General features: G+C 40.4%; 1 long non-coding RNA gene across 1 annotated transcript in view; it reads right to left on the reverse strand.

The window, feature by feature from the left end:
- The window catches only part of LOC132379239 (uncharacterized), an 85,511-nt gene extending 72,119 nt beyond the window's left edge, over positions 1-13,392 (reverse strand). Inside the window, exon 1 of the long non-coding RNA XR_009507339.1 lies at positions 13,258-13,392. This is a non-coding gene — a long non-coding RNA (uncharacterized LOC132379239). The remainder of the gene's footprint in view (positions 1-13,257) is intronic.
- Positions 13,393-13,873: the final 481 nt, after the last annotated feature.

The following is a 13,873-nucleotide window of genomic DNA, read 5'->3' on the forward strand; positions in this document are numbered from 1 at the left end:
GCATTTACCTGGGATCCTCAAAAGGGTGTAAACATTTCCATGCCTTGAAGTTTAGTCTGAATTTCCTTCATCACTCTTTGTGTGCATTTTCATTCCTCAGATCTATTTTAATCCATCTTCCTATTATCTTGAGGCCTTTTCATCATAAAATCACCTGGTTGACCAAGACCACCCAGTTCCTAATCAGAGCAATCATCCATTTCCACCACCACTCCTCCTCATAACAGGGCCTCATCTTCTCTCTGATTTTCAATTGAAGGATGCTTTTCTTTCTGGAAAGTTCAGATCTGACAGTAACTGAAGATCGCTCCTGATAGATTGTTGAATTACTCAACCTTCACTGTTGAAATGGAGACAAAAGAGATGGCAGATGCCAGAATATGAAGCTGGAGGAAGTCAGTGGGTCAGGCAGAATCATAGAATGTAGAACAGTATAGGACAGTAATAGGCCCTTCAGCCCACAATGTTATGTTAAATCAATTAAATTGGCAATCAAATGACCAACAAAATTAACTACTAATATATCTGACTCTATCTCCACCCCAGACAGTGCATTCCAAGCACCATTGCTCTCAGTGTAAAAAAAAATGCCCCTCACATCTCCTTTGAAATTCCATACTCTCACATTAAGTACATGCCTTTTGGTATCAGCTATTTCAAACTTTGGGAAAAAAAACACTGTTTGTCTACTCTGTCTTTGTCTCTCATAAACGTATAAACCTCAATCAGCTCTCCCCTCAGCCTTCACTATTTGAGAGAAAACAACACCAACAACGTCCAACCTTGTGTTATAGCACATGCCCTTGGACCTAGGTAGCATCCTAGTAAACCTCTTCTGTAAACTCTCCAAAGCCTCGGCATCTTTCCTACGTATAATGGGGGTGGGGGGACCAGAACTAGATGCAGTACTTCAGATGCAGCCTAAATGAAATTTTATAAAGCTGCAACGTAACTTCCTGACTTTTGAACTCAAACCTGTGAAAGAAAATGGACAGTCGATGTTTCAGGGCAAGCTGGCAGGTGAGATCCACTCCTTCCAACACCTTGTTATACCTGCTATCTCCTTTCCATCTTTCAATCCAAATGAAGGGTCCCAACCTGAAATGTCAACTCTCGATTTCCCTCCATAGATGCAGCTTGACTGACTGAATTCCTCCAGCTTTTGGTGTGCTAATTTCCTGCTGAAAGTTGGAGAAGGTGTCACGATTAATTGTAACTTGTACTGTCACACTGTGATCTAAGTGTGCATTGAAGTAGTAGAAATTGGGCAGAAATGGTCAATCCTGTGACAGATAACTGTAAAACAGGCCACGAACACCAGGAGGTAAACTAATCCAATTCTGCCTTTAACTGCTTTCTCAAATGATCCCAGCTACACTGATAACTTGTCTGACCTGCACCCCTCTCCTATTCCTGCCAAAGACACACTTAGATTCTTCCTGTCATGTGTTGTCAGTCCTAGCCCAAGTTTATAGATGTGGCAGAGGTCACAAGGAGGACATGAAACATTATTAAATGGTCTAACCTGATTTTTGTTGCAGTCATCACCTCTGCTCCCCCTGAGAGAGGGGAACAAGAATTCTTTGATCCAATCAATGAAGCTTCTTGATCTATCTGAGTGGCTTAATGTTTTGCTATGAGTTAAAGGAATCTGGAAACATATCTGATCATTTGACAGATAGATGCTTTGTTTTCCAAGCCTCTTATATATTCTCAGTCATATCCAGGGATGGGGCAGATGCAGAATTCTTATCATTCTCCTGTGTTTATTCACCATTCTGACTGCATTCTTCACCAAGAACACAGGCACAACAGAATGTATTTCCTCCTTTAAACTATCCAAAGACAAGCGCAATATTGATCACAACGTATTTGCAGTAAATCTTCATTGACAGGCTTCCTCATTAAGTCAGAAGAAACAGTTTATTATAATCCCCAAATCTTCAGCAAGGTGCTCATCACACAAAGCTGTTTGCCTCCATCATTCCACTAACCTGATATAATGAGCTAGCATGTAGTAGCCCTTTCAAAAACATTACGCAGACATTAGTGGGACTGTAGCTTCAGAATAAAGAATCAGCATTTAAAGATTAGATCAATTTGTCACATATACACTGAAATATTGAAACATACAGTGAAATGTATCATTTTGCATCAATGACCAACAGAGGCTTGTGCTCAGGGTAGCCCACAAATGTTGCCACGCGTGTCTGGAACTTACCGACCCTCACCTGTACGTCTTCAGCCTGAGCAAAGAAACTAAAGCACCCAGAGGAAACCTACATGGTCAAGAGGAGAATGTAGAAACTCCTTACAGACTGTGGCAAGAATCACACCCCAATCAGTGATTGCTGGTGCTGTAAAGCGTCTGCATATATTCCGATGGAAAGGATTTTTGTTTTCTGTGGAATTCTCTACTCTACAGAGCAATGGAGGCACAGCCAATGAATATTTGAACTAACAGAAAGAAGATGTCCAGATTAGCCATGATCTTATTGGATGGTGGAGCTGACTTCAGGTCTGATTGGCTACCACTGCTCCCATTTCTTCTCTTCTGCCTTGAAAGGAAATTCACACTTTGACTATAGTTTAAAGAAAATCAGAATTGCTCAGTGGGTCATACCTGTGAGATTGCATTCAAAGGCCTGGATTCATTACTGGCTGGGAGGGTTTAATAATGACCCAGCCATGATCCCTACAATCCAACACACTCACAGCCACCATTATTGATCCTAATCTTTACTACCAGAATTATTTATTTAATTAACTGAAATTAAAATCCCCTATTTCAATGGAGGGGCTTAAACAGTTGCGTATGGATCGTTAAATCAGGCCTACGGATGCCGGCCTTGTCAGTTAACCACTGTTCTACTATATCTGCCACCACAGGCATAATGTTACCCCAGGGAAGGCAAACTTCATTCTAATTGAATTCTAAAAATGTTTGTTTTAAAGCGTATTGAATTTTTTTTGCTACATACTGTAATTTGATCTGTGTCTAATTAGCTTTTTCACTTAGAAAGGCAAATTTAGCTACTGCAAGAAATTTGTTCGAACAAGAAACCCCTGGAAAAATACTAAACACATTTCATAAAGCTGTTTAACTCTCTAAGTGGCAATTCTTTAAGACTCATTTGCTTCTATAAGAGGAAATGAGCATCAGAGGAAAATTTCCTGAGATCTTCATTCTATGAGATGCAGAGGTACGCTTTTGTAGATGTTCCCTCAGTTTAATATATCAAAATTCTTGCCTGCAATTTAGAGATGTCCCTTTTGTGCACATAATTTCCCAGAGTGATTATAAAGGTTAGAAGTGGAGACTGTTATTTGCTGACCCTCATATTGTTTATAAAATTGTTCCTTTTTCATTCCGCCTTGGATTACAATTAACCATAAAACAAGTTCAAATACAAAGTCTAATCTCTGATTTCATATGAATGAGATCTGGAGTGTGCCCATGAATACAATTGGATTTTTATTACTGCAAATCTTATTAGGAGAGACATATTCTCTCTCATTCTGATAGAAATTCCACTATAAAAATGTAGATATTCAGCTCCTAATTCAAGCAACTGATGGCCTCTGTCACTGGGCCACTTGCATTAGTATACAGATTCAATTGGAACCTTCAAAGAGGAATTAGATAAGCTCTCAATAATAATAAATAATATTATACATTTCCATGCAAGAATGAATGATTGCAGGAGAAAAAAATTCCCAAGAGACTTCATGGAAAATGTAAAAGCAGTTCAATCTTGGTTGTTCTTCGAAAGAGCCAGCACAGAGTCAAAGGTCTGAATGGCTTCTGATGCTACCCAATGATTCTACTTATAATGCTGAACATACAACTTATCCAGGTGGATAAGTTATAGGGCATTTAATAAGAGAAATGTAGTTCTGGAGAAATCCTGCTGCTTGGAGTCATAATCGGTTTATTATTGTCACCTGTACTGAGATGCGGTGAATTTTTGCTTGCCATCCATACAGATTATTTCATCATACCAATATATTGAGGTAGTTCAAGGGAAACACAATACCAGAATGCAGAATAGAGACTTACAGCTACCGAAGAAAATTCACTGAAAGCAGACAATAGCTGCAAGGCCAAGGTGAAGTAGATTGCAACATCAAGGGTCCATTTTATTGTACGAGACATCTGTTCAATAGTCCTATTACAGCAGGAGTGAAGTTGCCCTTGAGCCTGGTAGTATATACTTCCAGGTTTTTGTATCTTCTTTCGAGTAGGAGGGGTGGGAGAAGAAAGAATGATCGGGGTGCAAAGGGTTCTACGTTGGCTGTTATTCCAAGACAGTGGGAAATGTTTCCAGAGCCTACGGAAGGGAGGCTGATTTTTGCAATGTGCCGAGTCACGTCCACAGCTTGAGTAGGAGTAGCTGATCTATCCACAGTGCCACACCCCACAACTCACAGCTTGCTGATTAAGACTCCATTTCCCTCCACTTTAAATAATATTCAAAGACATTAGGTTATTTAAACTTCAGCAAGCCCTGGACCTTTGTGGGTTTGCTAGCTACTGGACCATCTAGTACACTCTCTTTCATTCCTGGACTTCCGCATGGAGCCCAGAGGACAAAGTCCCTGGGAGTTCCTTTCCATCATTTCTTGGAAACTCCACATAAACCCAGTGCTGGAATAGATCTGACATCCTTGGAACCTACTGAATGCAATAAGAGTTCCGGCTTTGTAGGTTAGGAAACAAAAGGGAAATGCCTTAAATGACGTTATTTTAGTTTTCCATTATCTGTCATGTAACCTCAGTTGAAATTTTTAGCTTAATAATTTCCATTTGTTTTAATTATTCATCTCAGAGCTATTAGATTTTAAATAGTCGTGTTTGCTAGCTATTACATGCCTCATAGCTTTATAGGAGACAAATCTTTGCTGCCAACTTCTCCTTTTGCAGGTTGTCAGAATACCCCAAGGGGTGTGATGGGGGTTGAGGAGTGGTGTCAGAATGCCCCAAGGGGTGTGATGGGGGTTGAGGAGCGGTGTCAGAATGCCCCAAGGGGTGTGATGGGGGTTGAGGAGTGGTGTCAGAATGCCCCAAGGGGTGTGTTGGGGGTTGAGGAGCGGTGTCAGAATGCCCCAAGGGGTGTGATGGGGGTTGAGGAGTGGTGTCAGAATGCCCCAAGGGGTGTGTTGGGGGTTGAGGAGCAGTGCCTTTGTACTGTAGCAGGTCATCTTGTCATCCGTACTTTCCTCTTGACTCCAACAAGGTCTGCTCTGTGTACCATATCCAGGTCAGTGCTGGCATGCTGTACGGAGGGCAGAATCCACTGCATATCAGCTTACAGTCATAGAACAGTTGAATCTTCATACTAGTTCTGCCATTGTAGCAGGTCTGAGGATCCAACCTCGAATATATTTTAGCCTATTCCCCCACTTGCTTATGGACAATTTAACTATCTTTTTCTTACAAATATTGAAGGTTTCTTCTTCTAGTACCTTCCAGAATGAGGTCATAGTTTAAGAGCAAAAGGTGAAATACTTAAGGGGAACCTCTTGCGAATGGTGAGAACGTGGAGTGAGTTGTTGGTGGAAGTGGTGGGTGCGGGCTTGATCTCAACATTCAAGGGAAGTTTGCGTGAGTGCATGTGTTGGAGGGTATGGATGGCTATGGTCCAGGTGCAGACTGATACAATTTAACAGAACAACAATTTGGTATGGTCCATAGGGCCTGTTTCAGTGCTGTTGTCCTCTATTACTCCAAGCTTTGAGGAAAAAAGTTGCCAAGACTCACATCTCTGAGTCATAATTTCAAGAAATTTATAACTTCCTCACCCAGCTATGTAAGAGGCAGTCCAAGATTCTCACCTAAGCTAGTCCCATATGTCTGCATTTGGCCTATATCCCCCAAACTTTTCCAAACCATGTACTTATTTTTAAGTACCTTTTACTTGATTAATGATATAATGTACCTGCCTCAACCACTTCCTCAGGCAGCTCATTCCATATACTGACTACCCTCTGGGTGAAAAAGTTGCCCCTCAAGGTGCAAGTCAATCTTTCTCATCGCAGTTTAAAACTTTTCCTAGTGGTTCTTGATTCCCCAGCCACAAGAAAAGGATGCTTTCCTCCCATCTATTTCTTTCATAATTTTATACAGTTCTGTAGGATTACCCTCTAATCTCCATTGTTCCAAATGGACAGAGGTCCTAGCCTCCTCAATCTCTCTCCATATCTCAGTCCTCCACGTCAAGGCAAAACTTAATAGTTTTGAGAGAAAATTAATCCCTCATCTGCATGCTTTACTATTGACCCCTCCCAAGTGATTCCAAGTACTAGATTTTCACAACAATTAAACATCGCCACATCCATACTGTCAGGAACCTTCAGGACCTTTTATATTTCAATCATCTGCCCTTCCTCTCTTCAAAATTTCAACCCATGATCTGACACTTTTAGGTGCTCTCAAAAGTTCAGAGATTTGCATAAAATAGAGTTGTGTAGGAGTTGTTATCAAAAGCCTAAATTAAGTGAAGCTACAGAATCACACTTCTCATTATAAGACTATAAGACCACAAGACATTGGAGCAGAATTAGGCCATTTGGCCCATCGAGTCTTTTCCGCCATTCCATCATGGCCGATTTATTATCTCTCTCAACCTCATTTTCCTGTCTTCTCTCCATAATCTCTGACATCCTTACTAATCAAGAACCTATCAATCTCTTCTTTAAATGGAGTGCCATGGTAGTGTAGCAATTATTACAGCTCAGTGCATTGGAGTACAGAGTTCAAACCAGGCATCCCCTGTAAGGAGTCCCTGTGTAATTTGTGGATTTTATCCCAGTCCTCCAGTTTCATTCCACAGCCCAAAGACGTACCAGGTAGATGAATTGCTCATAGTAAATTGTTCTATGAGTAGATTAGGGTTAATTCAGAGTTGCTGGGGGTTCCTGGGAAGTGAGGATCGAAGAGCTGGAAGGGCCTATTCCTGCTGTATCAATAAATAAATAAATAAGCCGAATGACTTGACCTCCATTGCCATGTAGCATGAATTCCAGAGATTCACCACTCTCTGGCTAAAGAAAATATCATGCTATCTTTATCCATATAGTAGTGAGACTATGCCCCAAGGATGATGGGAGATTGAAGTGGCTTTGATCCAAACTCAAATTTGGAGTCAAAGTGAAGTTTGACACAAGCACAAGTAAATATATGCACAGGTGCGATGAAAATATTCCTTGCAGCAGCAACATAGGCACGTGGCATTAAAGCCACAGCATTCACAAGGAAGACATAAATTAAACATAAATTATATGAAATTATACAAGAAAGAGAAAACAGAAAACAAAAAAACTTCATTGTAGTGATCGAAGTGTTTATTGTGTTGCTACACCGAGGAAATGGTAACTGTTGTGCAGCAGGGTTTAATAACCCAATGTTTGAAGGGAAGTAGATGTTCTTGAACTTAAATCTGGTTGTCTAGGACTTACAGCTTTTGTAGCTGTTGATTGATGGTAGCTGCAAGAAGATCGTGGCAATCATTGATGATAGATGCACCTCTGTAGAAGCTTTGGGGAGCTAGGAAATGATCCAGCCATCGGAGCATCCAAACTCTGGCCTGCCTTTGCAGCCAGTGATTTAGACAGATTGTATGTTAAAAGGTCTTAAAGAAGGTGTCGTTAAGCATAATACAATAAAAGCTGTAGAGAGTGGAGTCACTACTCTAGCCTTTGAAACATAAATTGATAATATATTATTGTGCATTAGGGGTAAAGTAAGCCTCCCAATAAATGTACTTTTCTCCTTGTCTTCCCTCATAACACAGAACATCTGGTACCAATTATATGCAGTTAATTTAGTTTAAGTTTTGCCTACAGAAAAGAATACTCACTCATCAAGCTTGTTTCAATGTCATTGCATTGAGATAACCACATAAGTAAATGGGAAATTTAATTTTATCAAACGTTGTACATTAGGGAAGATTGAAATATTCTCCTAGGCTCTGTGCACAACCCATCAGCACTCAAGGAGATTAATATTTCATTAAAATTAAATTTCTATGATGGTTTTAAAAGACTTTTTTAGAAGATAATATTGGATTTAAAGTAAAAATTATACGGCATCAACTCTTAGCAATTCCCATATCTTTCAGCCAAGTTCACATGGTGAGATTCACTTAATTCTTTTTCAAGGTGGCTGGAAGCAATGAACTGGCTTTCTGATTTTGTTCTCATTACGTGTTTTTATTAAGAAGAAAATTTTCTTACCCAAATTGTTGGCTGACCAATCAAAAACTGTAATTTAAAAAGAAAATCCTTGCTCCCATGCCCAGGTATCATGTACAAGGCTGCACACCATTGCTCAGAAGCCATTGAGCTCTATGAGGTCTAATTGGGATCTTAATCCATACTCTCTGGACCTAAAAATTAACTTTAGGCACCAGTATGTAATTCCTTCTTGCACATCTTTCAAGATACATTTTTATTCTTTAAGAAGTTTTTGATATTTTAACTTCTTGTACATGTTCCAATTTTTTTGCGCCTTGCTAATTAACTAAATTATTTGTTTTTCTTTCCTGCTTTGCCGTCTAGAAGAATTCTCCAGTGTGATTGACTGTTCAGCCAGGCTAATTATGTCATTGTTGTTGGAGTTCAAGGCTTCTTTTGACCTAGATCCTTAAAGAAGCAGACAAGGAGAAAGGGAAGTCCACATCAAAATGGTGGCTACTTCATCCTGAGCAATTTTCTTTATGATCAGTGGGAAGCATTGTCACTTAGGTATTCCTGCAGAATTCAGGCCATGAATTTCCCAGAGATGGATTAATTAATTGGTTTAATATTATCACATGTACTAAAATGGGTGGCAGAGTGGAGATACATCTCTACCAAAGGAGGTGTAAGGTGCTCCTTCCCTCCACTAGTCTTCAGGTCACCCTTGGGCAAGGTGTAGCATCTGCTTAGCCCTTCAATCAGGGTCACATGAAGCCATGGGAACAGGTAGTGGATTATCATATGAGAAGCTTGTGCAACTCACAAGTCCTGGTTATGTGACCACTGACGTCAGGGAGACAATCTCTGAAGAGTATTGATAATGGTGGAGTCACCCGCCTTGTAGAGACACTGCCCAGAAGAAGGCAATGGCAAACTACTTCTGTCAAAAAATTTGTCAAGAACAATCATGGCCATGGATAGAGAAAAGAATAAGATCAACAGCGTGAAGGGTGTCTTCACAGGCAAGGCTCAGGTTAAAGACAAATTACCATGATTGCCCATGTCACACGACACAGCACATTATGATGTTAATGATGACCAACATACAATGAAAAGTTTGTCTTACGTACTGCTCATACAGGTCAAATTATTACGCAGCCCATTGAAGCAGAACAACACTGAACAATAAAAAAGCTGAATAAAGCGTAAAAGCTACCAAAAAAGTGCAGTGCACCCAAGTGATAGAGTACAAGGTCACAATAAGTTAGATTGAGGGGTCAAGAGTCCATCTAATCGTACAAGAATCTGATAACAATGGGATAAACGTTGTGCTTGAGTCTGGTGACATGCGCTTTCAGACTTTTGTATCTTCTGACCAATGAGAGAGAGGAGGACAGAGAAAGTCTTGGTTGGGAGGGCTCTTTGATTCCCTTCTAGCATTTACCCTCACAAGTGGAAGAAGTGCCACATCTGCCTCTACACCTCCTCCCTCACTACCATTCAGGGCCCCCAATAGTCCTTCCACGTGAAGCGATACATACTTCACCTGTTAGTCTGCTGGGGTCATATGCTGTATCTGGTGCTCCTGGATATCGGGGAGACCCGACGTAGATTGGGAGACTTCTTCGCCAAGCTCCTATGCTTCGCGCTCCAGCAAAAGCGGCATCTCCCAGTAGCCACCCATTTTAATTCCACTTCCCTTTCCCATTCCAACATGTCAGTCCATGGCCTCCTCTTCTGTTGCGATGAGGCTACACTCAGGTTGGAGGAGCAACACCTTATATTCTGTTTGGGTAGCCTCCAACCTTTTCCCTCTCTCACCTTATCTCCTTACCTGCCTACCTCCTTTCTCTGGTGCCCCTCCCCTTTTTCTTTCTTCCATGGCCTTCTGTCCTCTCATATCAGATACCCACTTTCTCCAGCACTGTATCTCTTTCACCAATCAACTTTCCAACTCTTTACTTCACCCCTCCCCAACCCCCACCGGTTTCATCAATCACCTTGTGGTTCTTCCTCCCCACCCCCCACTTTCTTACTCTGACTCCTTTTAAAAACAGTACATATAAAAGTGGCCTGATTTCTGCAGCAGTAGTACGTGATAGTACCCCTGACCTTAAGGAAAATTGCCCATAAAGATCTAGCCACCTCTGAGTTGTGAACTTCCCTTTTACTTTGCCTGAGGTTCCTTGAGGATCCAGCTTAAAAGAAGCCCTGAACTCAAGTAACAATGATGTAATCAGCCTGGCTGAATTCACGTTATTCAAATATGAATGTCTGAATTAAATGTTAATGCTAACATTACTTCAACGCTAGACCTGTGGAAAATGCGCTTTGCAAGTTTGGGAAATATTATTGAAAATTGGGTATGAGGCAGCAGAAAAGGTCATTCTACTATCATTACAGGTATGTATCCAGGACAAAGAAGGGGGCAGGAAAATCATTGCAAGTACTACCCATCCAGCAAAATGCTTTTTCCAAAAGCTCCATTCTGGGAAATGTTATAGGGCTAATAAAACAAGAATCACACCATCTTAAAAGTTTCTTCCCCATGTGCTCAACCATTCTAGTTAGCTACTCCTCCCCATACCCTGTCTATTACCTCAGTCACTGCACTGCAGTGTTCCATATTAAACCTCTTTTTATAATGTTTACAATGTAAATATATGCTGGTATTTATGTAGTTAAATACATTTTATTCCATTGCTGTATTTCTAAAGTTATTTTTATATAATTCCTCACTCTTTATAATTGTCGAAAGTTATTTTTTTTGTTGCATGTCATGCCAACACACCACAACAAATTCCTAACACATGTAAATGCATATGGTGAATGAAGTTAATCCTTCATCCTTGATACCTAATCCTTACAATGCATTGAAAATTCATACAGCACCTTTGATATCATTTAAACATCCAAAGGTAGTTCATAGATTTTGGAGTTGCAACCAAAAATGAGGAGGGTTTTAAGAATAATCTTTCTGAAGTTGAAGAAAGAAGCAGTAAAATTCAGCAAGGGGACTTGGCAGCCAATGGCCTATGGTGAAGCATTATCATTGACTAAGAGCTTGAGGAGCAGAATGTAGACAGACCTCAGTGGTTATTGAGGGCTTCAGATACAAAAATGACCAAGGCCACAGGATCAGGGAATTCAGATAAACACCAGTGTGATTATGAGAAAACTGTTTTTTTTTCAAATTCATTTCTTCTAAGTGTCAAGGACAAGAACAGCACTTATCGCCATCTCTGATTGCTTTTTGAGAAGGAGACTGTTGTTACTTGTTAAGCCTTTTCAGAGTTGATCTTGAAAGTGAAGCATGGAAGGTGGGTGAGGAGTTACATAGTCCAGACAAGATGTGGATAGAAAATTTCTTCCACCAGAAGGTATTAGTGAAACAGAGAGGTTCTTAATAATAAATCATAAACACAAGAGATTCTGCAGATACTGGAAATTCCAGAATAAAACATACAAAAAGCTAGAGGAATTCAGCAGGTCAGGAGAAGTTAAATTCCTCAGTTGCTGTGATTGAAATTGGACTTGGGTCCCTAGGCTGCTTCTCCAGGCTTCTCAATTGTTAGCCCAGCGATTGACCATTGGCCAAACCACATCTTTTAGAGAGAATAGAATGGCACAGCACAGGAGTATGCATTTTAGACCATAATAATATTACTTAGCTCTGGTGTATTATGTCAGATGTGACTGCTTGGCTGAGAGTTACCATGTCAATAAGAGATGTTCCCATTACAATTCTTTTACTCTTGTTTTTAATCAGTTGAATCTAAAGAAACCCACAGATGTTACACAAATAGAATGTCATAACAGTCGCTTATCATTCATGACTTTCACCAGTAAGAATCACTATTCTGCTATTCCTCTTGCCGTACACTTGAGATGGAAGGAGCCACTTGGTTCATCGAGTTTATGCTAGCCCTCAAAGCAAATCCATCATTCCCCATTGATTTCTCATTGTCCATTCTCCCACACATTGTCTGACGCTCCTGCCTTTGCCCTACACCATGAATATTTCACATCAGATATTAATCCTCCAGCAAGTCTTTGAGGAATGGAAGAAAACCATAGCACCCAGGTTAAAACTACATGGTCACAGGGAGAACACGCATATTCCACAATGTAAACCATAATGTTAAGTGTATGCCTTGCAGCTAAAGATCTTTGAAATACAATGGAATAAAATGTCTCTGGTACACAGGTTATTGAAAGAAAATAAATGAAATAATATTAAGGTGGCTAGCAAAGGGTTAATTGAGACCATCCCAGAACAGAAAGGATGACAGGGTTTTTAGTTTGAATAGTCTAATTACAGCTATTACAGCTCAAGCTCTCTGGAGTTTGGAGTTCAATTCTGGCACCAATCTGTAATGAGTATCTGAATGTCCTCCCCGTGGAATGCGTGGGTTTCCCCAGAAGCTCCAGCTTCCATCTGCAGTCCACAAATGTACAGGGTAGGTTAATTGGTCATTGTAAATTGTCCCATGGCTAGGTTGAGGTTAATCGGGGTTGTGGAGTTGCTGGTGTGGCATGGCCCGAAGGGCTGGAATGGCCTACTCTGCACTACATCACTAAATAAACAAACAAACAAACAAATTAATAATCTTAATGATGCTTAATGGTCTGTGAAGTTTTCTGAGAACATTAGCAGAATATAAGTAAACACATTGATAATAACTTAATTAGAAGCATATTCTCCAGTATTAAGATTAGAGAGTTATCAATCAGGAATTGTTTTGAGAAGCTATCTATCTCTGGCAACTAAATTGAGAAGTACAAGCTGAAGCTGGATTTCCTTAAGATTTAAGAAACAAAGTTGCAAAGAAGGTTTCTCTGTCAGGAGGGAGACGCCTGGCTTTTAAGGGACCCAGGGTCTGAGAGACCTAATAAATTGAAAACAACAAGACAGCAGCCATTTGTGGGAGAGAGATAAGAAACAATGGGTCCACTCTAGAACATCTCCCTTGGCATCCAAGGCCTCATCAGCAGGCAGCAGAACTAGCTGTTGCTATGGTAATAAGAGATAACTAGATGCCTGGGTTAAAGCAGTGAAATACCTGTCAAAAGACTCACGTGGGAAATCGGTCAGGCAGCAATCAATTTCACTCCACTTTGTATCTCAGTGGCTCAGTTGGAAAGTGAGGAATCTCAGCACATAAGCACATAAAGGAAGAAATATTGACTACGTTGGCAGTAACAACTCTTGAGACCAACAGTCAACTGTGAAGAAGAAAAACCTTGGTTCTGGGAAAACAGGCAACAGTCAGAACCAATGAATTACTGAGCCTGCATACCTTGCAAACAAGTGGGAAATATTTAACCTTAAGGTACACCAGTGACAGACTACAGTTACTATTTTTAAAACTCCAGAGCTTGGAGTAAACTGATTGCATAAAGTGTTTGGTTTACTCTCATTGACCAAAAGATTCAGATTTATGGAAAATAAGAATTGGGCCATTTGGCCCATTGAGTCTCTATCACCGTTCCATCATGGCTGATTTATTATCCCTCTCAACCTCATTCTCCTGCTTTTCCTTCATGACCTTTGATGTCCTCACTAATAAAGAACCTATCAACCTCTATTTTAAATGTACCCAATGACTTGGCCTCCGCAGCATCTGTGGCAATGAATTCTATGAATTCACCACCTTCTGACTCCTCATCTCTGTTTTAACGGGACATCCTACTA

This window comes from Hypanus sabinus, chromosome 21, assembly GCF_030144855.1.
Source record: "Hypanus sabinus isolate sHypSab1 chromosome 21, sHypSab1.hap1, whole genome shotgun sequence".
Taxonomy (NCBI): domain Eukaryota; kingdom Metazoa; phylum Chordata; class Chondrichthyes; order Myliobatiformes; family Dasyatidae; genus Hypanus; species Hypanus sabinus.